Here is a 24580-nt window from a genome sequence, read left to right on the forward strand (position 1 = left end):
GCTAGGTTCAGCCTAACCAACTCATTCATGCTTATTTTTATTTCATTTTTTTTTTCAATACACATGACAACTACAACTATCCAACCCCATTAGGCTCTAGTAAGGTCCATGTAGCGAGCTTTCAGTCAATGACCCCCGATCCAGTTGGCTCAAGACATTAGGTGAAACACCCCTCGGACTTAATTACTCGAACCAGACTACGCCACGAGGCCAGACTTGTCATCATAAGTTTTTTTTTTTTTGAATAATAATTATGCAAGAAAAGAAATGATAGACTGAACCATATAAATATTTTTATTATATATGTGACTGCATCGTGACTATAGGTCAACCAAAGTCGGATCATAAGGCACCTAAGTAATCTAGTCGGGATATTCAACCTCTATCTTTATGTGAAAACCAAATCCTGAATCTTATGGTACGAACAAGGATACTCATACTTCTTTTATGGATAAGGCTAACAAAAATGCAGTTAACAAATATGAACTCTTGAGGCCTTCCTATTGTCATTAAGTACACGTGTGGGGATCTAATAATAGGTCTCTGATCAGTCATAGTATGCATGTGTTCCTTGCCTTAATAGTTGTACACACTCAATATGAAAATACATGTGCATTTGCTCAGAAAAGAAAGTAATAGAATAAATCAAATGCAAAAAACAAGTTTTTTTTTTTTTGTCAAAATATTTCCCTCCCCCCAACTTAAACATTGCATTGTCCTCAATGTAAAAAAATGCAAGAAAACTATATATGAGAGACAATAGAGAAAATAATAGAGAGAAGAAGAATACCTTGAGCTGTTGATTTCCAGAAAAGAAGACCTACAAAATAAGAAGAAAACTAGAAATAAAAGAAAATAATAATAATTCTAACTAATATACACATACCTTGGCCTTCATGTTCAGTCATAAGAAGGCTCCCCCAAGGAAAGGGAGTCCTCTTCATCTGCAAAATTTTCAAGAAAAGGTTTTAATCTGTGTCCATTAACCTTAAAAATTTTGCCATCCTGTGGATTCTCAATTTCAATTGCCCCGTGTGGAAAAACAGTTTTTACAATGAAAGGACCTGTCCATCTTGATCGTAACTTTCCAGGAAACAGATGTAAGCGAGAGTCATACAAAAGAACTTTTTGTGCAGGCTCAAAAGATTTTCTTAGAATTGAGTTATCATGCCTAATTTTCATTCGTTCTTTACAAAGTCTAGCATTGTCATACGCATCCCGACGAATTTCATTCAACTCACTTAATTGTAATTTTCGAGCTAAACCAGCATCGGACAATTCAAAGTTTAATTTTCTAATGGCCCAATATGATTTATGCTCTAATTCAACAGGTAGATGACATGCTTTTCCATAGACTAGCCGATACGGGGACATACCAAGAATAGTTTTATAAGCAGTACGGTAAGCCCACAATGCGTCAGAAAGTTTTAAAGACCAATCTTTACGTGATGGATTCACCGTTTTCTCTAAAATTCGTTTAATTTTCCGATTGGCTAACTCTACTTGGCCACTAGTCTGCGGGTGATAAGGAGTTGCAATTCTATGAGTGATACCGTACTGTCGCAATAGGTTCTCAAAAGGCGTATTACAGAAATGTTTTCCCCCATCACTAATTATAACCTTGAGCATCCCAAATCGTGAAAAAATATTTTCTTTTAGAAATTTCAAAACAGGTTTGTGATCATTAGTTCTACAGGCAACAGCTTCTACCCATTTTGACACATACTCAACACCAACTAAAATATACTCATGGCCAAAAGATGGTGGAAACGGACCCATGAAATCAATACCCCACATGTCAAAAATTTCAATAGCAGTAATGGGCTGAAGAGGCATCATTTGCCTACGAGTTAGACTTCCAACACGCTGACATGGGTCACATGTCCTACAGAACTCGTGGGCATCTTTAAATAGTGTAGGCCAATAAAAACCACATTGCAACACCTTAGCTGCCGTTTTCTTAGTTGCAAAGTGTCCTCCACAAGCACTGGCATGACAAAAAGAGAGTACACTTTGTATCTCATGTTCCGGAATGCATCTTCTAAAGATTTGATCATTGCAATACTTGAACAAATAAGGAGCATCATAATAATAATTTCTTACTTTACGCAAGAAATTATTCTTATCAATCGATCCCCAATGCTCCGGCATCCGATTCGTGACAAGAAAATTTACAATATCAGCAAACCATGGCATAGTAGAAAGTGCAAACAATTGCTCTTCAGGGAACGAGTCCTTGATGGGCAACTGTGGCACCGAATCATTAAAAACTAGCCGTGATAAATGGTTAGCAACTACATTTTCTACTCCCTTTTTATCTTTGATAGTGATGTCAAATTCTTGGAGTAGAAGTATCCATCGTATTAAGCGTGGTTTGGCATCTTTCTTATCCAATAAATATTTTAGCGCTGCATGATCTGTAAAGATAACAATAGAAGCACCAAGGATATAAGAACGAAATTTGTCTAATGCAAATACTACTGCAAGCAATTCCTTCTCGGTGGTGGTGTAATTCATTTGAGCATCATTTAAGGTTTTGCTTGCATAGTAGATGACATATGGCTTATTATCCTTGCGTTGTCCTAGGACAGCTCCTATCGCATAGTCACTAGCATCGCACATGATCTCAAAAGGTGATGACCAATCAGGTGGTCGCACGATGGGTGCAGTGCTAAGCATAGCCTTCAATTTTTCGAATGCCTCTTGACATGTTTCAGTCCAATTGAACGGTGTATCAAGGGATAGGAGGTTACATAATGGTCGAGCTATGACACTAAAGTCTTTGATGAACCTCCTATAAAATCCAGCATGACCCAAAAATGATCTAACATCTCTAACCGTTTTGGGTGCAGGTAGCTTGGCGATTAAGTCAATCTTGGCTCTATCAACTTCCATGCCCTTCGATGAAACAATATGTCCTAGGACAATTCCCTTTGGCACCATGAAGTGGCATTTCTCCCAATTCAGTATCAGGTTCTTTTCTATACACCGAGCTAAGACAGCTTGTAAATGTAGTAAACAATCATCAAAAGAATCGCCAAAAACAGAAAAATCATCCATGAACACTTCCAAAAACTTCTCGTTCATGTCTTCAAAAATACTGAGCATGCATCTTTGAAATGTTGCAGGTGCATTACATAACCCGAACGGCATCCGACAGAAAGCGAATGTACCAAAAGGACAAGTGAAAGTAGTCTTCTCTTGATCTTCTGGTGAAATCTCGATTTGGTAGTATCCGGAATAGCCATCGAGAAAACAATAAAAATTATGTCCTGTAATTCTTTCCAAAACTTGGTCTAGGAAGGGTAAGGGAAAGTGATCTTTCCTAGTGACCAAATTCAATTTTCGATAGTCAACACACATGCGCCAACTCGTGGGGACACGAGTCGGGACTAACTCACCCTGCTCATTTTTGACTACCGTCAGACCTGCTTTTTTGGGCACGACTTGAGTAGGACTTACCCACTTGCTATCGGAAATTGGGTAAATAATACCCACGTCAAGCAACTTGAGGACTTCTGCTTTAACCATATCTCTCATCGTAGGATTCAACCTGCGTTGCATTTGCTTTGTGGTTTTGGCATTGTCCTCCAAATATATCCGGTGCGTGCAAATTAAAGGGCTAATCCCCTTCAAGTCTGCAATAGACCACCCTAAAGCTCCTGTATGATTCTTTAGAACACCAAGTAATTTTCTTTCTTGGGCATGATCAAGATCAGATGAGATGATTATAGGAAAAGTGTCATCGGATCCAAGAAAGGCATACTTGAGTTCCTTCGGTAAAGGTTTCAACTCGAGCTTAGGTGCTTGTTCATGGGATGGTACTATCTTTGTTCCTCGAGATGGCAAATGTTCAAATTCCTCTATTCTCGGTCTCCACCCATTGACCATCATAACATCCGAATTATCTAAACCAGGTGGGACCACATCATTAGCAGTACCTTCAGAACACCAATCTATTAAACCATTGTCGGCCGATTCAGTAAATGTTTCTTTTAACAAATATTCTTCCGCAATGGTTTCAACCCATTCAACTTCTTTACTTTCTTCATGATCACTGGGTTGTTTACCTATACTAAAGACGTTCAGTTCCAAGGTCATATTTCCAAAAGAAAGCTTCATGACACCATTCCTACAATTGATCAATGCATTAGAAGTTGCAAGGAATGGGCGTCCTAAGATGACCGGAATCTGAGATGGTGAATTGGAAGCCGGATGTGTGTCCAGTACGATAAAATCTGTTGCCCAGATAGACAACCCAAGAGGGGGGGTGAATTGGGTTTTAAAATAATTTTGCAATTAAAACGTTGTGGATGACTAATTAATGCTTTACCAAGATGATTGATTAATTGCTATGTGCTGTGAATGAAATGAGAGTAAAAGAAAGAGACAAACAATCACAAACACAAGGCTTTTATAGTGGTTCGGAGCTAACCTTTGCTCCTACGTCCACTCCCCAAGTCTCACTTGGGAATTCACTATAACCCCTTGGATTACAGCCGGTTGTTTTACAAGCTCACAACCAAACTTGTTGTTTTACGAGCTCACAACGAACTCGGTCGGTTTTTCCTGGCTCACCGACTAGAACCACCCCGATTGTTTTTCCGGGATCACAATCGAACCCTTACACGTTGGTTTTACACTCAGCTCACCAACCAACCTCTACACCCTTGATTCAATCCTCCGATTGAACCAAGCAAAGACAAGATGGAAATAATGACAACAAACAGAAAAACAGAGCTTCTCAAAAGCAGATAAATAACAATATAAACTAGAGAGAAGTTAAGAGCCCTCAAACACGTTTGAGTTGGAGTAGAGTAGGACTTCTTGAACTTCGGGTCTCCTCTTGAATATCTGGTCGACTTGAATGCAGGAGGAGATCTCTTTCAATGTTTGGGAAGAGGTAGTTGGATGGAGTTATGGCGCTCTTCCCTCTTTTCGTTGAAAAATCACTTGCCGAGAATGAATGCTTGATTTCTTTGAATGGAATGGTAGTTCTCTGCCTTGCTACAGTCCTCTGTGGCTATTTAAGCCATCCCCCACGGAAACTAGCCGTTAGACACCTTTTTCTGCCCGTTCTGCACACTCTGCACAACCTGACAATATGTCCGTTGGGGGTCGGAGTCGACTCGCGCGATCAGGAGTCGACTCGGCTGTAGCGGGAGTCGACTCATGCTTTTCTGAAGTCGACTCGGTAACTGTTCCGGATTTGAATTAAAGTAGCCTCTTCGACTGGGAGTCGACTCGTCTTGACCCGGAGTCGACTCGCCAACTTCTGGAGCTGACTTGGCATTTTCGGAGTCGGCTCATCTCATGAAATCCATGGAGCTAATTTTCAACTTGGCCCACTCGAGTCGACTCGACAATCCTGGGAGTCGACTCGGCGCTCAGAGCCCGAACTCCCGATCTTCTGTCTTTTGGCTCGTCCAGTCTTGGAGTCGACTCGAACTTTCCCGGAGTCGACTCGGCTCTCAGTTTCCGAAACATAGCCTTCTGCCTTTTTGGTGTAGCGCTGCCTTGGAGTCGACTCAAGCTGTCTGGGAGTCGACTCGGCTCTCAGAGACAGTAAATCGGTCTTCTGTCTTTTTGGGGTCGCGCTGTCTCGGAGTCGACTCGCGCATTGCGGGAGTCGACTCGAATCTCAGAGTCCGAAAACTGCTCTCTGACTTTTGTCTTGTGAACCACTGAGAGTCGACTCTCGCTTTCTTTGGAGTCGACCTACCAACCATCGGAGTCGACTCGCGTTCCACAGGAGTCAACTCGAATCTCAGGGTTGAAATTCGCTCTCTGACTTTTCTGTCTGTAACTCCTTGGAGTCGACTCATACTACTCCGGAGTCGACTCGGTAAACATCGGAGTCGACTCGCGCACTTCAGGAGTCGACTCGCTGACAGGTTTTAAGTTGTGCCCTTCTGTTCGTTTGTCTGTTCTCAGTCGGAGTCGACTCGTAATGGTCCGGAGTCGACTCGAGCCCGTGCCAGTGACTCTGATACGCTTGGAGTCGACTCGTAATACTCTGGAGTCGACTCGAGTCTCAGACTTTGGTTCAAACTGACTTCTTAACTTATCCAAAATATTATGAACCAAGTCTAGAAACACTTTAGACAAGATTTTCACTGAAACACTCAATTGAATTCATTAGTAAACAAGAGATATACTCAGATGCTTTGAGCTCATCAAAATCAAATAGGGTTATGATCAATCACTCCACAAAATCAACAGGAAAATAGAACTTGTCTACTTGGACCAACACATCTTCGATAATCCCTCTAGAAACCTTCACTGATCGGTCAGCTAATTGTAAGGTCACAGTTGTTGGCTTCAACTCACCCAAACCGAGTTGCTCATATACCGTATATGGCAACAAATTCACACTTGCTCCTAAATCTAGCAATGCTCGCTCAATCCTAAAATTGCCAATGATGCACGAGATAGTTGGGCAACCTGGATCCTTATATTTAGGAAGAATGTTATGCTGTAAAATTGCACTCACATTTTCAGCCAGAAATGCCTTCTTCTTGACATTTAAACGACGCTTGACAGTGCACAAATCTTTTAAAAATTTTGCATAGGAAGGCACTTGTTTTATTGCATCAAGAAGAGGTACATTGATTTTTACTTGCTTAAAAAGCTCAAGAATTTCAGAGTTTGGTTCAAGCTTTTGCAAGGGCTTTAATCTTTGTGGAAATGGTGCAGAAAAAGGACATTCAATTTTTTCAGTAGATGTTGGTGCTTTAGTTTCTTCATTATCCTTTTCTTTTGTCTTGGGAGGGTCAGAATCCGGTATGACTTGTGTTTGTTCTGGGACTGGTCGGTCAATAATCTTTCCACTTCGCAAAGTTATTATACTCTTTGCTTGCTCTTTATGCGAAGTTGAAGATGATGCATTACTACCGCCATAGACTTAAGGATTAGGTTGTGGTTGAGCTGGTAGCTTACCTTTCTCTTGAGCACTTAAAACAGTGGTCAGCGTTGTCAGTTGATTTCTTAATTCATCATTGATTTTGGCTTGACCTTGCATGAAAGATTGCAAAGTTTCTTCGAGACTGGATTTTTGAGGGGGTGGGTGTGCATAATGAGGTTGCGGAGGTGGAGGAGTTGGGTTATATACTTGTTGAGGTTGGTCATTCCTCCACCTGAAATTTGGATGGTTCTTCCATCCAGGGTTGTAAGTACCCGAAAAAGGATTATTGAAAGATTTTTGATAGGTACATAACATTGGCCTGATCGTGCAAGACTTCCTTGAATGCGGGTATTGTGGGGCAATCAGTGATGAGATGGCCAGGCATCTCGCAAATCCTACAACACTCGCTGTTATATTCTACGGTCTTGACGGGTTCAATCCTTCTAAGTTCAATTTTCTCTACCTTCCTAGTAAGGGCTGCCATTTTAGCTTGAATATCATCCTGAGTATTAAGGTTGTAAAGGCCCCCGTGTGGAATGCTAGTATCTTAGGCAAAGGTTTATTCACTCTATCCCCTGTATCCCATAATTGTGCAGTCTCTACGAGAGAGTCTAAATAGTCCCATGCCTCATCGAGTTGCTTTTCCAGAAATAGACCATTGCACATAGTCTCTATAAATTGTTTTAATTGTGGAGACAATCCCTCGTAAAAGAAACTAATGGTTCTCCATGTTTCAAACCCATGATGAGGACAAGAGAGTAGCAAATCTTTAAATCTCTCCCAGCATTCATAAAATGTTTCATGGTCTTTTTGTTGGAAATTACTAATGTGCCTTTTCAAAAAATTAGTCCTTTGTGCGGGAAAGAACTTTTTTAAGAATTCTCTTTGCATATCATGCCATGTTCGTAACGATCTTGGTCTCAAGGAGTTCAGCCATGTTTTGGCTTTATCCTTCAAGGAAAAAGGAAACAAGGTTAATTTAAGGACATCTTCCGATACATTTGGCACTCTAAATGTGATGCTAATTTCCTCAAAATCCTTAAGGTGAAGATAAGGGTTCTCAGATTCCATTCCATGATACTTTGGCAGCAATTGAATTACTCCTGGTTTGATTTCAAAGTGTCCTACATTTTCAGAAATAATCATGCATGAAGGTTGACTAGTCCTAGTGGGATGTAAGTATTGTCGAAGTGTCATAACTGGGGGTCTACCTTCATCACCATGGTGACTTCCTACATCATCAAGAAAATTTGCCATCTCACAAGGTGTGAGATACTGCGAAGGAATTTCAAGGGTATGTCCTAAGGGATGATCTAAAGTTGTACGACTTAATCGACCGGTGTCGTCCCTATCCCAACCTAGCATACAAAATTTAATTAATTAATTTTTTTTTAATTAATTTTTTTAAATAAATATAAACATAAGTACCAACTAAAGATACCCTAAAACTACACCCTAAGACAAAAATCTATTAACAATCAAACATGCAACTAAACATTACACCTCAATTTCTAATATTTTTTTAAAATTTCTAGACAGCTCCTAACTGGTTTGAAGAGGGCACCTAAGCCTCCAATCCGGTCTAATGAACCGAGTTGACCAGGTAAGCTCCTAGGTAAGTGGAGGGGTCACGATGCGTTCGCAAAGGTCCCACTTAAAACCCACTTGCCTCGAACAGATGAACTGTCTCCCTTATAGGGACAAAGCTTGCCTAGACATCAACTAAGCCATAGAGCAAAATTGGTGCAACTTTCGGTGGTCTTCATCCTAATTGAGCTCGAATGTCCTTAGGGGCCAACGTCTAGTTGATTTTAGTTAAGCTTAGGATATTTATACAATGGGGTGATTTTTGGGCTAAGGACGAGTGATGAAATCCCGACCTTATCTTTTTAAATGGGTTCAGCCCTTAGAGTGTTTTATACTGATGCCATATACTATATGCAATAATCAAGAGATTTTTTTTTTAATATTTTATGACATGACATTAAATTTCATTGAATAGGTGATCAAGCAAATTATTTATTTTTTTTTTAAATTTTTCAATTAGCAACAAGGGTTAATGAGATATGATAGCAATAAAATTCTGATCTAAAACAATTAAATGCAGAAAATTCAAAACAGACAGCAGCAAGTTTCGTATTAATCTGACAGTTTTAAAAGTTTCAGAATGTTAATCAGACCGTTCAGATGAAAGAAACACAGGTCCTACACCTGAAGACCAAATTTGAGTTCAATCAGACGGTAGATTACTCAGATATCAGAGTTTGATGCAGACTGTGCAGGGAATAAAAAAACAGCAATAAAGATTTTTTTTTTTTTGAAAGAAAAAGACTAAATACTAGGATACTGATTAAATCTAAAATTATACTAATAAATCAGCTGTTCCCCGGCAACGGCGCCAAAAACTTGATGCAAAAATAAAATTGTTCTCCCAAGTGCAGGAGAATCGCACAAGTAGTAAAATCTCAGGAGTCCGAGGTCGAATCCTCAGAAAACGATCTATAGATTATTAGCGTAATTTTTAGATATAATTAGTACTTTAGTTGAATAAATATGTGGATTAAAATGATGTTTTGATTTTCAGAAATTAAATACAGAGAATAATAAACACAGTTCGATGAAATAAAAATGGTAGGGATCTGGAATCCCCCTTGATGATATTGCATCCAAGGAATAAACCCTATGGTTCTTGATTAAAGATTAAATGTAGGATAGATCTAATCATGGTATATGTTTCATGAACATATGAACTCAATTTCTAAGCATTCATCGTGCTTTCTACGTCTACGACGAATCAAATACTAAAGCAATCCATATATCAATAATCATAATCCATTAAAGATCTACCTATGAAATAACTACGCATGGATCAAGAACATATCAATAAATATAAATCATAGAAAGCTAAAGTTTAGAATTTACTTCAAAGAGAAATACATCAAAGGTACCTCCATCACCCTTCCTAGGACTTTAGCCTTCCATTTCACACATTAATCCCCCTTTCCTTTTCTTTCTTTTTTTTTTCTCTTTTCTATTTTCGGAAACAGGGCCTCCCCTGTTTCCTCTCTCTGTTTTTTTCTTTGAATGGGGACTGAGGCAGCCTCTGTTTTTCTTCTCTTTTAAACCCCCCGAGAGCCTCCCTTCCCTTCCCAGCCGAGAGGGACATGCGGTGGAGATGGCCGGATGAGATGAAATCCCGGGAGAAGGGGATGGACGTGGACGGCTAGAGATGCTCGCGGACGGAAGGATGAAGCTGTGGATCCGGAAGAAGTGGATGGATGCGAACGGGAGATGATCGCTAATGCTGAGATCACGAGATGCCGGGATCTTCGGACGCGGATGTGGCGGATGGGTGCGAGGAGGATCGTTAGGACGCACGGACGCGGGTGATGCCTCGCAGGATGCTGGAAACTCGGACGATTTGCTGGATGATCACCAAGCTGGAGATGAATCTTGGACTCAAGAGGCCTGGACGGATGGAGCTTGATCGTTGGAGCTGGGACGCGTGGACTGCGAGGAAGACGGAAGCCGCGGACGTGAACAGATGCTGAGATACGGGATGCCGACCTACACGCGGACGGATGAAGCTGAAGCGCGTGAGAGGATGCTTCACGGGCGCCGGGAGTTGATAGCAGAAGCTTGGGATCTCAGGACGTTGGGAGGTTGGGTGGTCGTTCGAAGCATACATCTCGGCTGAGAGCTGGATCTCCGGACGCGTGAAGGAAGCTGATCACGGACGTGGCATGCTGGGATGAGGTGCGGACGAGGCGTGCGCTCGTGAGGAACTCGGACGTGGACGCTTAGATGAAGTCGGATGGAGCTTGGATGCAGACATGGAAGCTTCACGGGCGGATCACGATCACGGAGCTGGGAGGCGCTGTGAACCGAAAGCACGGGTGATGAACCTGAGACGCTGGCGCTGAGATCACGGAACTGGGAGCTTGATATGACATGGTGGATGGATGAACTCGGGCTCGCGGGCGAAGCGGACTCATATGCAGAGAAGATGGACTCGAAATGCTGGCCGCAGGATGAGATTTGGGTGCTGGGAGGTTGCACGGACGCGATGTTATCACACGCTGGGCTCGTAGAAGACTGAAGCTGCAATGAAGTGGACAGCTGATCTTGACCTCCTTCTAGTGTGCAACTAGGGTTGACACAAGCGGTTGGCTGATCACCTGCAGTGATGCATATTTTTGGACCCAATGTGCATTTAGCTTGATTTCCGATCACCTGCACCCTACAAAAATATAATATTAATACAGCACTTCTATAATCATTTATTAGCAATAATACTAATTTGAGTGATGTGTAGATTGCACTTTTGTGCTCTCATCACCTCACTTTCACTCCATTCAGCCATGAAGTTCTTCTTTTTCAGTTTTCTTGCCATCCATTTCAATTCTGGGCAATCTATCTTATAATGCCCGGGTTTGTTACACTCATAACAAATAGGAGTTTCTTTTTCCTTTTCTTTGTCCTTACCCTTTTCTTTGCTTAAGCTACCTTTGAAGAAGGGTTTCTTTTTATGAAATCTATTTTTACCTCTCATAAACTTTCTGAATTTTCTTCCAAGCATACCCATTCCTTCTTCATCCAATTCATCATCATCTGAATCTTCCGACTCAGTTTGTTGTTTAGGGGTGGCAGACTTTAGGGCAATGGGCTTTCTTCTCTTGACCTCATCTTCTGAATTTTGCCTCATGGTCAACTCATGGGTCATGAGTGATCCTAGAAGTTCCTCTAATTGCAGTGTGTTGAGGTCCTTAGCTTTCTGAATTGCAGTTACCTTGGCCTCCCAAACTCTTGGTAGAGACTTGAGAATTTTTCGCACCAATTCAGAGTTAGTATAAGACTTTCCTAAACTCTTAAGCCCATTTATAATTTTAGTAAAATGAATAAACATATCAGTTATGGACTCAGTGGATTCTATTTTAAACAATTCATACTTGTGTACTAATATGTTTATTTTTGACTCCTTAACTTGATTAGTCCCTTCATGAGTGACCTCAAGTTTGTCCCAAATTTCTTTTGCAGAGACGCAAGTAGATATTCTATTAAATTCACTTACATCTAATGAACAGTAAAGTACATTAATTGCTTTTGCATTTAACTGTGCTAATCTTCTATCACTTTCGTTCCAATCCATTTCTGGTTTGGGTATGATAGTGCCCTCTATATTAAGTGTGGGTGTGTGAGGTCCTCTAGTAATAATGTACCATAATTCATAGTCTAAAGCTTGAATGAATATCCTCATCCTAACTTTCCAGTATGTGTAGTTTGTGCCATTAAATAGAGGAGGTCTATTTGTGGATTGCCCTCACTCATAGAACATCCCACTTGGGTTGTCATGATCTTTAACTCTTGATTGTGAGATCAATAAGTACTATTGGAGCACCTTGCTCTGATACCACTTGTTGCCCAAGGTGACAAGCTAGGAGGGGGGGTGAATTGGTTTCTCTTAATTTTAACTATCATACTTATGTTAATTGATGAGTTAGTGAAATAAACAAATCACAATACAAACAACAAGAAGTATAGTGGTTCGGTGCTCTCCTTAGCACCTACGTCCACTCCCCAAGCGACCCCGAGAATTCACTATAATCCCGCGGATTACAGTTGGATTGTTTTCCGGGCTCACAATCCAAAAACCTTTACACTTTGGTTTTTCGGGTTCACCAAAAACCTATGTTGGTTTTACGGACTCACCAACAAACTTATGTTGGTTTTATGGGCTCACCAACGAACCTTTACAATTGGTTTTACGGGTTCACCAATCAACCTATTTCGTTGGTTTTGCGGGCTAACCAACTAACCTTTACAAGATGTTTAATAAACAAAGAAAGAAGATTTAAGCTCCTAGATGAGCAAATATAACAATATAATCTACAAAGAAAAGTTTACAGAATAGTTATCGCTTGATGTGACTTCTCTCTTCTTTGTCAAGGATGCTTCACTCTTCAAGGGTGGATGGAGCTCTTAATGACTCTTTGAATCTGCTCAACCATTTTCTTTTGACTCTTGAATGAAGCACTTGGATGAGGAAGATTAGGGCACTTTTTCTTTCTTGTGTACACTTTGATATTCTTTGGAAAGGATGTTCTCTCTGATGAATAGTGCCACTTTAAATAGTTTTCTTCATCCATTAGACAAGCCCCAATGGTTAGAATTCAAAAACTAGCCGTTACTCACTGTTGGAAGGACAAAAAGTACTTCTGCAGAATTAGCCGTTATGCTTCTGCCCGTGTTTGGGTCGGCTCAACCTGTCCTTGGGTCGACCCAACTTTCACTTGGGTCGACTCAACCTTTCCTTGGGTCAACCCTCTCTTTACCACAGAAACTTGCAATTCAACCTTCCTTCACTTGGGTCGCCCAACATTTCTTTGGGTCGACTCAAGATTCAGTTGGGTCGACTCAACCTCTTCTTGGGTCGACCCTCTCAGGGTTTCCAGAGAACCTTTTCTGTCATGTGTTCTGTCTTGCCTTTGGGTCGACCCTCTTAGGGTTTGGGTCGACTCAAGCTTGGGTCGACTTAACTTCATCTTGGGTCGACCCTCTCAGTATTTCCAGAGAACCATTTTCTGAGTTGTTGAGAAGCTTGAAGTTTGGGTCGACTCATGCTTTCCTTGGGTCGACCCAACTTACTGTTCATATGTGCCATTTTTGCAGAAGTGTGCCAAATGCTTTCTTGATGTGCCGGGGTTGACCCAATCAACCTTGGGGTCGACTCAATCCATACTTTGCTGCAACTCAAGATTAGATTCATCCAAGTAAACAATGAAATGCATCTTTAACTTGTTATACAAATATACTGAGAGTAACAGACTTATAAATAAAGTATCGAATTAACTTATAACATACTCTCGATTATTGCTTGTTAATCATCAAAATAACACTATCATCCTCAGTGGTGGTCCTCAAGTCTGAAATAAAAGGAAAAACCGGTGTAGTCAAAGCCGCCAACTCGCCAGACTTGGGTTGGCGCGATAGTGCATCCGCCACTCGATTTTATGCGCCCTTTTTGTACACCATCTCATAGTCGTAATCGAGAAGCTTTGATACCCACCTCTGCTGGGCTGGAGTATGTATGCACTGCTCAAAAAAAAATGGAAGGCTCTGCTGATCAATCCGAACGATGAATCGGCGGCCGATAAGGTACGGCCTCCACTTTGTGACTGCATGGATGACCGCCATCATCTCCCTCTCATATGTGGACAGCGAGCGGATCCTAGGGGACAACGCCTTGCTCATGAAAGCAATTGGCCATCCCTCCTACATCAAAACAGCACCAATGCCGACACCGGAAGCATCGCACTCGACTACAAACGGTTTGGCGAAATCTGGTAGCGCCAAAACCGGGGCCATCATCATGGCTTCCTTGAGCTTCTCAAATGCTTCCGTCGCTGCCTTGGTGTTAGATGTATGCCCTAGAAGCCAATCTGGCTGACACATTATTAATTCTAGGGACATAATTTTGTACTTGACTATTTATTATTGAATAAATAAAAGGCATCTTTTCATTCATATTATTTATGTGTCTATGAATCGTCCAAGAAATTAATAAGATGATGATACATATTCTCAAGAGTTGAGAATTTGAGCCATGTATCATTGGTGATTAATTTCTAAATGCTCCTGATCAATGGATCATCACGAGGACGGTGATCGATCCGATCAGTGCACAGATCACTTTCCTTCTAGATGGACGAGACTTGAGTCCACAGTGTAGGGACACTGAAGTGATAGTGCAGGTGCTTGTTAGAGAACAAGGGTACTGAGCGTGACCAAGACAAGAAGTCACTTGGATGTCTATCCACTCGTTAGTGATTTGCTTGATGTTGCAGTAGTGTGACTGGTCCTTTGACCTGCGGTGCTTCGGCTACTCACAGTGAGGTTATTATAGTTTGACTGCACACATACATGGTCTCTAGCCATATGGGTCCATGCAGTGTAGATTGGCTGCAGTAGGTTCACTGTAGGAGTAGGGTATGCACCTATAAGGAATCTATCAACCTTGATAGAAGATGTTAACCCCCTAATGGATTTTGATGAATACAAAACACTAGAGTAAAATTCCATTATATCTTAACAATTCAATTGAGAAATTCATGTGTTTTATTTAGAATATTGTTAAGAAATGTCTAGGCAAGTTCCCATAATTTTTATGAATTTATTGAAGAATATTTTGAGCTAAAGAAAAAGTTCAGGGACAGCCGAGACGTCTCCTGATAGTTTCAGAGACGTCTCTAGGCACAAACAGGAAGAACTGGCACACTTGGAGACGTCCCCGGCTCCTGTCGAGTCATCCCCGCGTTAGCGGAGTCGACTCTCTCAGTAGCGGAGTCGACTCTCTCAGTGGCGGCAGAAAGACGCTTTTCAAGGGATATGCGCGAGACGTCCCCGCTGTACGCGGAGTCGTCCCCGCAAGCAAAAAGGAGACTTCCCGAGTCGTCCCCAAGATGGCGGAGACGGCTCTCTCAGGTTTTCCAGAGAATGTTTTTTTTCGGTGATAAGGAAGCGGAGTCGACCCTGAGAAAGCGGAGTCGTCCCCACGCATAAAGTGCAGACAAGCGGAGACGTCCCCTGAAAGAGCGGAGTCGACTCTCTCAGGGAATTCCAGAGGACATGATTTTCGGAGATAAAGAAGCGGAGTCGTCCCCAAAGCAGCGGAGTCGTCCCCACTCAAAAAGCGCTAACACGCCGAGACGTCCCCGTAAAGTGCCGAGTCGACCCCAGATAAAGTAAAAAGTAAAATTCTGTAGGCGAGACGTCTCTCGTTGTAGCGGAGACGTCCCCGGAGCGCCTGGGACGCGACTGACAGCTTTTCAGGTTTGATTTGAATTTCAAATCTTCTCTACTTTATCTCTAACGGCTATATTTGCTTTTTGGGCTATAAAAGGGAGCTCTTAAGTGCTTCTCAACAACTCTTAACCAACCAAAAGCAAAATCATTCAAGAGAGAAGTTAGAAAGAAAAGCTCAAGGGAGTGAGTGCATTCAAGAAAGGAAATAAAGTGCTTACAAGTCTCCCAAGCGATTTCAAGCTCAACCACTCTCGTGTGCTCGGGATTCAAAGCTCACACCCAACCCTACGCGTCCCACATCGGAAGAATCAACATCTCCCACGCTTCCAACGGCAAAAAGATTCTTCCGGGTTTCATTGTTCATAAGTGCTATATTTGCTTTCTAGAGCTTTTATATCCTTTTGTACACTCTTTTATTGTGGTGCTTGTTCCAGTCAAGGGACTTGGAACAAGGGAAAGGGCGTCCCAAGCCTAAGAGAAATTGGGGGTTTTGGGTTTGTTGTGAGCCCGGTGTAAAACAACGAGTTGGGTAGTGAACTCGCAAAACTACCGTACTGTAATCTTGGATTATAGTGGAAATTCCCAAGGCGCTTTGGGGAGTGGATGTAGGAGCGGTGAAGGCTCCGAACCACTATAAAACTGTGTGTTTGTGGTTGTCTCTTCTTATCGCTTTATCTTTGCTTTAGTTCATATATTTGTGTGTTTTATTTTTAAATTAGCCAAAAAGTTTTAAAACACCCAATTCACCCCCCTCTTGGGTGACCATCTCTGGGCAACAAGTGGTATCAGAGCCGGTGCTCTTATATTCCTTGAAAGACCTAACCGTCTTAGCCAAAGATCTAGATGGCAACACCCTTTAACAATGTTCCAGCCGAGGGGCAAGCAACCAATAGACCTCCACTCTTCAATGGGACAAATTATACCTATTGGAAGACTAGAATGAGAATCTTCATTCAAGCACAAGACTATGCCTTGTGGAGGGTTATAGTCAAGGGACCACAGGAACCATCACATGTGGTCAATGGCATTCGAGTTCCCAAACCTGAGGAGGATTGGGATGAGAATGATGATAGGATGGCTCAACTCAATTCTAGAGCCATGAACTCATTATTTTGTTCCTTAGATGTAAATGAGTTTAATAGAGTCTCCACATGTACTTCCGCTAAAGAAATATGGGATAGGCTTGAAGTTACCCACGAGGGTACAAATCAAGTCAAAGAGTCCAAAGTGAACATTCTAGTTCACAAGTATGAATTGTTTAAGATGGAACCTAGTGAAACCATCACATGCATGTTTACACGTTTTACCAAAATTATTAATGGCCTAAAAAGCTTGGGCAAATCTTACACTAACCCCGAACTTGTGAGTAAAATTCTCAGGTCACTGCCAAAAGCATGGGAAGCAAAGGTCACGGCGATTGTAGAAGCCAAAGACCTCAACACCTTGGGGCTAGAACAACTCTTGGGCTCATTGATGACGCATGAGCTCACGATGAAGCAGCATGAAGAAGAGCTGCCAAAGAAAAGGACAATCGCACTCAAGGCCACCTCAAGTGTATGTGAAGAAGAGAGCAGTGAGAGTGAAGAAGAAAGTCAAGATGAGGACTTGGGTTTGATAGTAAGGAAATTTAAAAAATTCATGAGAAGAAAGAAACCATTCCCAAGAAAGAAATTTGGAGGAAGAAATGATTGGGAGAAAGAAAAGGAAAAAGAAAGAGACCCAATCGTATGCTATGACTGCAAGAGACCGGGACATATTCGTTCCGAATGCCCTCAACAAAAGAAGCACTTTGGAAAGAAGAAGAAGAAGGCATTGAAGGCAACATGGGATGATAGTGACACATCATCCTCCGAAGAAGAGAAGGAAGAGACCGCCAATCTATGCTTCATGGCGTTCGAAGATGACGAGGTATGTCAAAACCCAACTATAAATTTTACTTTAGAAGAATTATATGATGCTTTTCAAGAACTTATGGGTGATTGTAGTATGTTGGGAGCAAAGAATAAAGAATTAAAAGCCTCCAATCAAAAAATAAAGGAAAACATTGAAAACCTATTAATTGAGAAGGAGAGCGTCAAAAATATGAACACTACTAACCTAGAAATCGAAAATTCAAGGCTTAGCACTGAAAATGTAAAGGCAAAACCACTAATCAAGGAATTAAATCTAAAAGTAAATTCCCTACTCAATAATAATACCTCACTTGCGCAAACTGTTGAATCTCTTAAAAAGGATATGGAAGAACTAGTTAAAGAAAATGTGAATCTTAAGAATGAGATACATAAGTACAAGCCAATTGTTGAAAAATTCACACAAAGCTCTGAAAAATTAAATCTTATTCTTTCAAATCAAAGAGCTGTTTTCAATAAAGCCGGATTAGGATATAAAACTAATAAGCAACAAAAGTATCTAAAGAATTTCTTGGTAAAAGCAAAAGATGTAAAAACTGAAAAACCAACATGCTTTCTTTGTGGAAAGATTGGACATAAAGCCTACTCTTGTATTCAAAGAAAAATCCAAACTAACAAGAGTACATTTGTAAAAGCTAAAAACATAACTAAAATATGGGTGCCTAAAGGAACCAACTACACTAACCACGAAGGACCCAAGAAAACTTGGGTACCTAAGAGCTTCACATGATCATTTTGCAGGTATGCCTTGCAGCCGGGAATAAAAGGAGAATGTGGTATCTTGATAGTGGCTGCTCAAGGCATATGACCGGTGACAAGAGTCTCTTCGTCACCTTGGAATCGAAAGAAGGAGGGTTAGTCACATTTGGAGACAATGCTAAAGGCCGAATTATTGGTGTTGGTAAAATCTCCATATCACCCTCCTCATTTATTGATAATGTATTGTTGGTTAATGGACTAAAACATAATTTGTTAAGTATAAGTCAATTTTGTGACAAGGGATTTAAAGTATCATTTGAATCATCACTATGCATAATTAGTAGTCCATTTGACAATGAGGTCATACTCACAGGACATAGGCATGGAAATGTTTACATGATAGATCTTGATGATCTCACCATGAAGGATGGCCAATGTCTTGTAGCTATGAATCCCAAAGTCAATGAGACTAGTTGGTTATGGCATCGTAGGTTAGGGCATGCTAGCATGGATTTAATTTCTAAATTGATTACAAAGGATCTAGTCAAAGGACTACCGAAAATAGACTTTGAAAAGAATAAAATTTGTGCGGCATGTCAATTAGGAAAACAAACAAGAAGTTCTTTCAAGTCTAAGAACATAGTCTCAACATCAAAACCCTTAGAACTAATTCACATGGATTTGTTTGGACCCACTAGAACTGCTAGTCTAGGGGGTAAGAAATTTGGTCTTGTCATTGTTGATGATTTTTCACGTTTTACATGGGTTTCATTTCTTGCACACAAAGATGAGTCCTTTCTCGCTTTTATCAAGTTTCATAATAAGGTTTCAAATGAACTTAATCTTAAACTAAAAGCAATTAGGAGTGATCATGGTACCGAGTTTGAAAATCAACACTTTGAAAAGTTTTGTGACGAAAATGGTATCAATCACAACTTCTCGGCACCTAGGACACCCCAACAAAATGGGGTGGTAGAAAGGAAGAATCGCACACTAGCAGATATGGCTCGTACCATGTTGTGCGAATCGGATCTACCAAAGTATTTTTGGGCTGAAGCAATAAATACCTCATGTTATATTTTAAATCGTGCTTTAGTTAGATCCATCTTAAAGAAAACACCGTATGAATTGATGAAAGGTAAGAAACCAAATATAAGTTATTTTCATGTTTTCGGTTGTCGATGCTTTATTTTGAACAATGGAAAGGACAATCTCAGTAAATTTAGTGCTAAATCAGATGAGGGGATCTTCTTAGGTTATTCCTCATCTAGTAGAGCATACAGGGTCTTCAACAAGAGAACTCTCGTTGTTGAAGAATCCATTCATGTTGTGTTTGATGAAACTAATGGAGATTCTTCTAGAAAAGAAGAAAATGGTGATGCAGGTATACTTGAAGACGGGATCAAGGAATTCTCCATACAAGACAAACAACATGAGGATGGGATCAAAGAGGATACAAATCAGCAAGATGAAGAAGATCAACCTCCATCAAGAAATCAAGATCTTCCTAAAGAATGGAGGTATGCACATGGTCATCCAAAGGATCTAATCCTTGGTGATCCTTCACAAGGTATAAGAACTAGATCCTCTTTAAGAAACACTAGTAATTATCTTGCTTTCGTTTCACAAATAGAGCCTAAATCACTAGAAGAAGCTGAAAAAGATGATAATTGGATGAATGCTATGCAAGAGGAATTAAACCAATTCGAAAGAAATGAAGTTTGGACTCTAATGAAAAGACCCCCTAATGTTTCAATTATAGGCACCAAATGGGTATATAGAAATAAACTAGATGAAGATGGGATAGTAATAAGAAACAAAGCTAGGCTAGTGGCCAAAGGATATAATCAGGAGGAAGGAATAGATTTTGATGAAACTTTTGCTCCTGTTGCTAGGTTAGAGGCTATTAGACTGCTTTTAGCATATGCATGCTTCATGGATTTTAAACTCTATCAAATGGATGTAAAAAGTGCATTCTTAAATGGCTATATAATGGAGGAAGTTTATGTAGGACAACCTCCAGGTTTCAAAAATCACTTACATCCAGATTATGTGTATAAATTGCATAAAGCATTGTATGGACTTAAGCAAGCTCCTAGGGCATGGTATGAAAGATTAAGTAATTTCCTAATTGAGAACAAATTTAAGAGAGGAAATGTAGACAAAACCCTCTTTATTAAAAGAAAAGGAAATGACTTATTGCTTGTACAAATTTATGTGGATGATATAATTTTTGGTGCTACTAATGATAGTCTCTGTCAAGAGTTTGCCAAGCTTATGCAGGGAGAATTTGAAATGAGCATGATGGGTGAGCTCAACTTCTTTCTTGGGCTACAAATAAAACAATCAGAGGAAGGCATCTTCATCAGTCAGTCCAAATACATCAAGGAAATGCTGGAAAAATTCAAGATGAAGGATGCAAAGGAAATCAGCACACCCATGGGCTCAAGTTGCAAGCTTGACAAAGATGAAAAAGGTAAAAGTATAGACTGCAAATTGTACAGAGGTATGATAGGCTCTCTACTTTACCTTACTGCTAGTAGACCAGATATATTATTCAGTGTTTGTATGTGTGCTAGATACCAAGCATGTCCTAAGGAATCACACTTGCAAGCTGTTAAAAGAATTTTTAGATATCTAGTAGGGACATCTAATGTAGGCTTATGGTATTCTAAACAATCTGATATAAATTTAACTGCTTATTCTGATGCTGATTTTGCTGGGTGCAAACTCGACAGAAAAAGCACAAGTGGCACTTGTCAATTCTTGGGTGCCAATTTGGTTTTTTGGTTTAGCAAGAAACAAAATTCAGTTGCCTTGTCCACAGCTGAGGCTGAGTACATTGCAGCTGGAAGCTGTTGTGCCCAAGTTCTCTGGATCAAGCAACAACTTGAAGACTTCGGTATTAAAATGGACAATATACCAATTAAGTGTGATAATACAAGTGCAATCAACTTAACAAAAAATCCTGTCCAACACTCTAAGTCAAAGCATATAGAGATTAGGCATCATTTTATTAGGGATCATGTGCTGAAAAATGATGTGATGATTGAATATGTATGTACTGAAAATCAATTAGCTGATATCTTTACAAAGCCCCTTTGTAAAGACAGATTCAATTTCTTAAGGAATGCTTTGAGCTTGTATGATCCTAGCAAATGAATTGAACTTGTATTGCATTGCTTTGCTACTCGAACTAGTAATCCATCTCAAGGCAAACATAAGTGAAAACATGAATTCATCTAAACTAAATGACGAACTGTTTGACTTTCCGGAGGATGGTTACCCTCCCTTGGACTCTTCATGGAGATATTTTCAGAGCCTATTTCATAGGTATTCGAAATTTGGTCAAACGTTCCTCATTTCAATATTAATAATTCAAAAATCATTATCAAATTATTATAGGATGTATCATTGAGGGGGAGGATCACAAACAAATTCACTCTAAGTTTATGAAAAGAGATCATATTGATTGGGGTGATTAAACAAAAAAGGGAGAAGATAGAATACAGTCTGAAATTTTTCAGTGCCGGAGACGTCTCTGGCAAATCGCAGAGACGTCCCCCCAAGCGGAGACGTCTCACCTTAGTCGCGGAGACGTCTCGGGGACCAAATGAGGCCTTTTTAAATAGGTCGAAATCGCTCGAGCCGACTCGAGCTTTCTCCCTCATTCCCGACCAAAACGGAAAGCCCTAGCCTCCATTTGCCCTAAATCACAAACCCTAGCCTCCATTTGCCCTAAATCACAAACCCTAGCATCCATGGCACCAAAGAAAGCTAGGACGACCCGTGGAAAGCGACCTAGAGTAGCGGGCGACGGTGAGGAACGGCGGGAAGAACCCTCCGCACCTTCTCCTCCGGTTGCTCCGCCAACCACAACGATTTCTTGTGCAAATCGCACAGTCACAACCGGTAGGTACATAGATTTTGCATTTTTAGATCATGAGGGGTTCTCTATTGGAGAGAGACTCCGAGCCCAAGGGTGGGAGCATCTTTGCACCCTCAATACCTCGACCTACCCCGGCCTTGTTAGAGAAATGTTTAGTGATATGGCTTTAGGGGACTTAGGGTTCACCGCACATGTCCGAGGGACATTAGTAGAAATTAATGAGGACATCTTATCCACTGTTTTGCAAATCCCTAGGGACGGCGAGGCTCCAACCTCACATCCCCAAAGGGAAGTAGCTCTAAACTTAATTTTAGGAAGAGAGGACTGCGGCCCTCTTGATGTTGTCAACTCCCAGGACCTAAATGCAGAGATGAGACTCCTTTTAAGCATTGTCAACCGGGTCCTATTTCCTAAAACCGGTCGCTTCGATTTTGTTTCGGAGCGAGACTTAGTTATAATGCATCACATCCTACTAGGGATCCCTCTAAACCTTCCTAGACTCATGCTAAATTACATTGCCCTATGTCATAGGTATTCTAGATTTAGTATACCCTATGGCATGATCTTTACCTTAATCTTCAAACACTTCAAGGTTTCCATTCCATCAAATGAACCTGCAAAGCCCTTAAGAAACACCGACTATTACAATGAGGGCTCAATGAGAAGAATGGAATTTCACAAGATAGATGGGTCTTGGGTCAAGGTTCCAAAAAGAAAAGCACAAACCATAGAGGCTGAGATCCCACATCATGAGTCTGACCATCACTCTCCTCCACCTAGCAACATGGACATCCCTGATATTCCCTCCAGCTCAGCTGGACCTTCCACATCCATGCCACCACCTCCTCCAGTCAGTGGGCCCTCCTTCCTATCAGAGGAGCAGATGCACACCTTAGCATCTGTTATTTGTCAGCAGATGAGGGAGGAGATGAGATCCATGATGTCTGCAGAGCTGGCCCCCATCAGACAAGAGCTGCAGGAAATTAAGGCTCAAATTGAAGCCCAAGAGCAACAAATAGTTGAGGTGGGTGTCACCCAAACCTGCAGATCATTAGAGCTCAAGGACAGCTTGAAGGCCATTTCCAAGAGCCTCAAAGAGTTGACAAAGCCAGATGGCAATGTGGGCACCTTAGTTGCCCAACTTAGAGGCAGAATTGAGATGGCAACCTTAGAGTTTGAAGCACTTGTGGCAGGTTTCCACAAGTCACAGGGAGATCACTTTAAGACCCTCATGGATTCTATCAATGGTTTCATAGATGCAGCCTGTAAGGCTTATGCACAAAGTACAACTGGTAGGCCCCATGAGCAACGACGCCGATGATGGATATCCTGTAGGATCTTCTTTTTGTAAATCCTAGGCCATTTTGAAACACTTTTGTATTAGAAATCAATACTTGTAATGATTTCTTCTTTTGACTATGTACTGACTTCAAAGATCTACAATGACATATGAATGAATACAATTTCTTTTGAAAACCTTGTGTACATTGCCAATTCTGTGTATGTGTTTCTGTGATTGTGTATGTGATTGTGTGATATGCCATAAAAATCCTACCACATACCTTGAGTATTCAAATTTGATACAAAGAAACAATGCACATAAAACAGGGGGAGCACACCTTGAATATGCTGAATTTTACTAAAAAGGATAATTTGTCCCCTTCATGTTGATGACAAAAAGGGGGAGTAGAAATTAGATATTGTATATTGAAAGGGGGAGTAGACATGGATATTGAATATGGAATGCAAATTTTTTAATCATACTCCAAAGTTGATTTAGAAAAGATAAAATTGAAGAATATTGATTTTAAGATAATTGCCCTTCTGGAAAAGAAAGGGGGAGTCAAAAAGAATCTAGCTTTCAATTATCTTCAGCATCAATATTTCATTCTAACTTGATTCAAATTCAGTTCATATGATAAAATCATTTAAGAACTATAAAGATCAATCTTATGCACAAGGAAAGAACTGAAAATTGAATATTTTGAGTGATGCACATTGTATCTAGTTCAAATCAAAACATTATACTTGTATATCTGATCAATACTGTGTATATGTTTAAATTTCAAATTTTGCATATACTCAGTATTTTGTCATCATCAAAAAGGGGGAGATTGTTAACCCCCTAATGGATTTTGATGAATACAAAACACTAGAGTAAAATTCCATTATATCTTAACAATTCAATTGAGAAATTCATGTGTTTTATTTAGAATATTGTTAAGAAATGTCTAGGCAAGTTCCCATAATTTTTATGAATTTATTGAAGAATATTTTGAGCTAAAGAAAAAGTTCAGGGACAGCCGAGACGTCTCCTGATAGTTTCAGAGACGTCTCTAGGCACAAACAGGAAGAACTGGCACACTTGGAGACGTC

The 24580-nt window shown here is 40.6% G+C and overlaps 1 pseudogene; it reads left to right on the forward strand.

The window, feature by feature from the left end:
- The first annotated feature begins 7640 nt into the window (after nt 1-7640).
- LOC120106383 lies at nt 7641-7738 on the forward strand (annotated as a pseudogene).
- Nucleotides 7739-24580: the final 16842 nt, after the last annotated feature.

Source organism: Phoenix dactylifera, unplaced genomic scaffold (assembly GCF_009389715.1).
Source record: "Phoenix dactylifera cultivar Barhee BC4 unplaced genomic scaffold, palm_55x_up_171113_PBpolish2nd_filt_p 000541F, whole genome shotgun sequence".
Classification (NCBI taxonomy): Eukaryota; Viridiplantae; Streptophyta; class Magnoliopsida; order Arecales; family Arecaceae; genus Phoenix; species Phoenix dactylifera.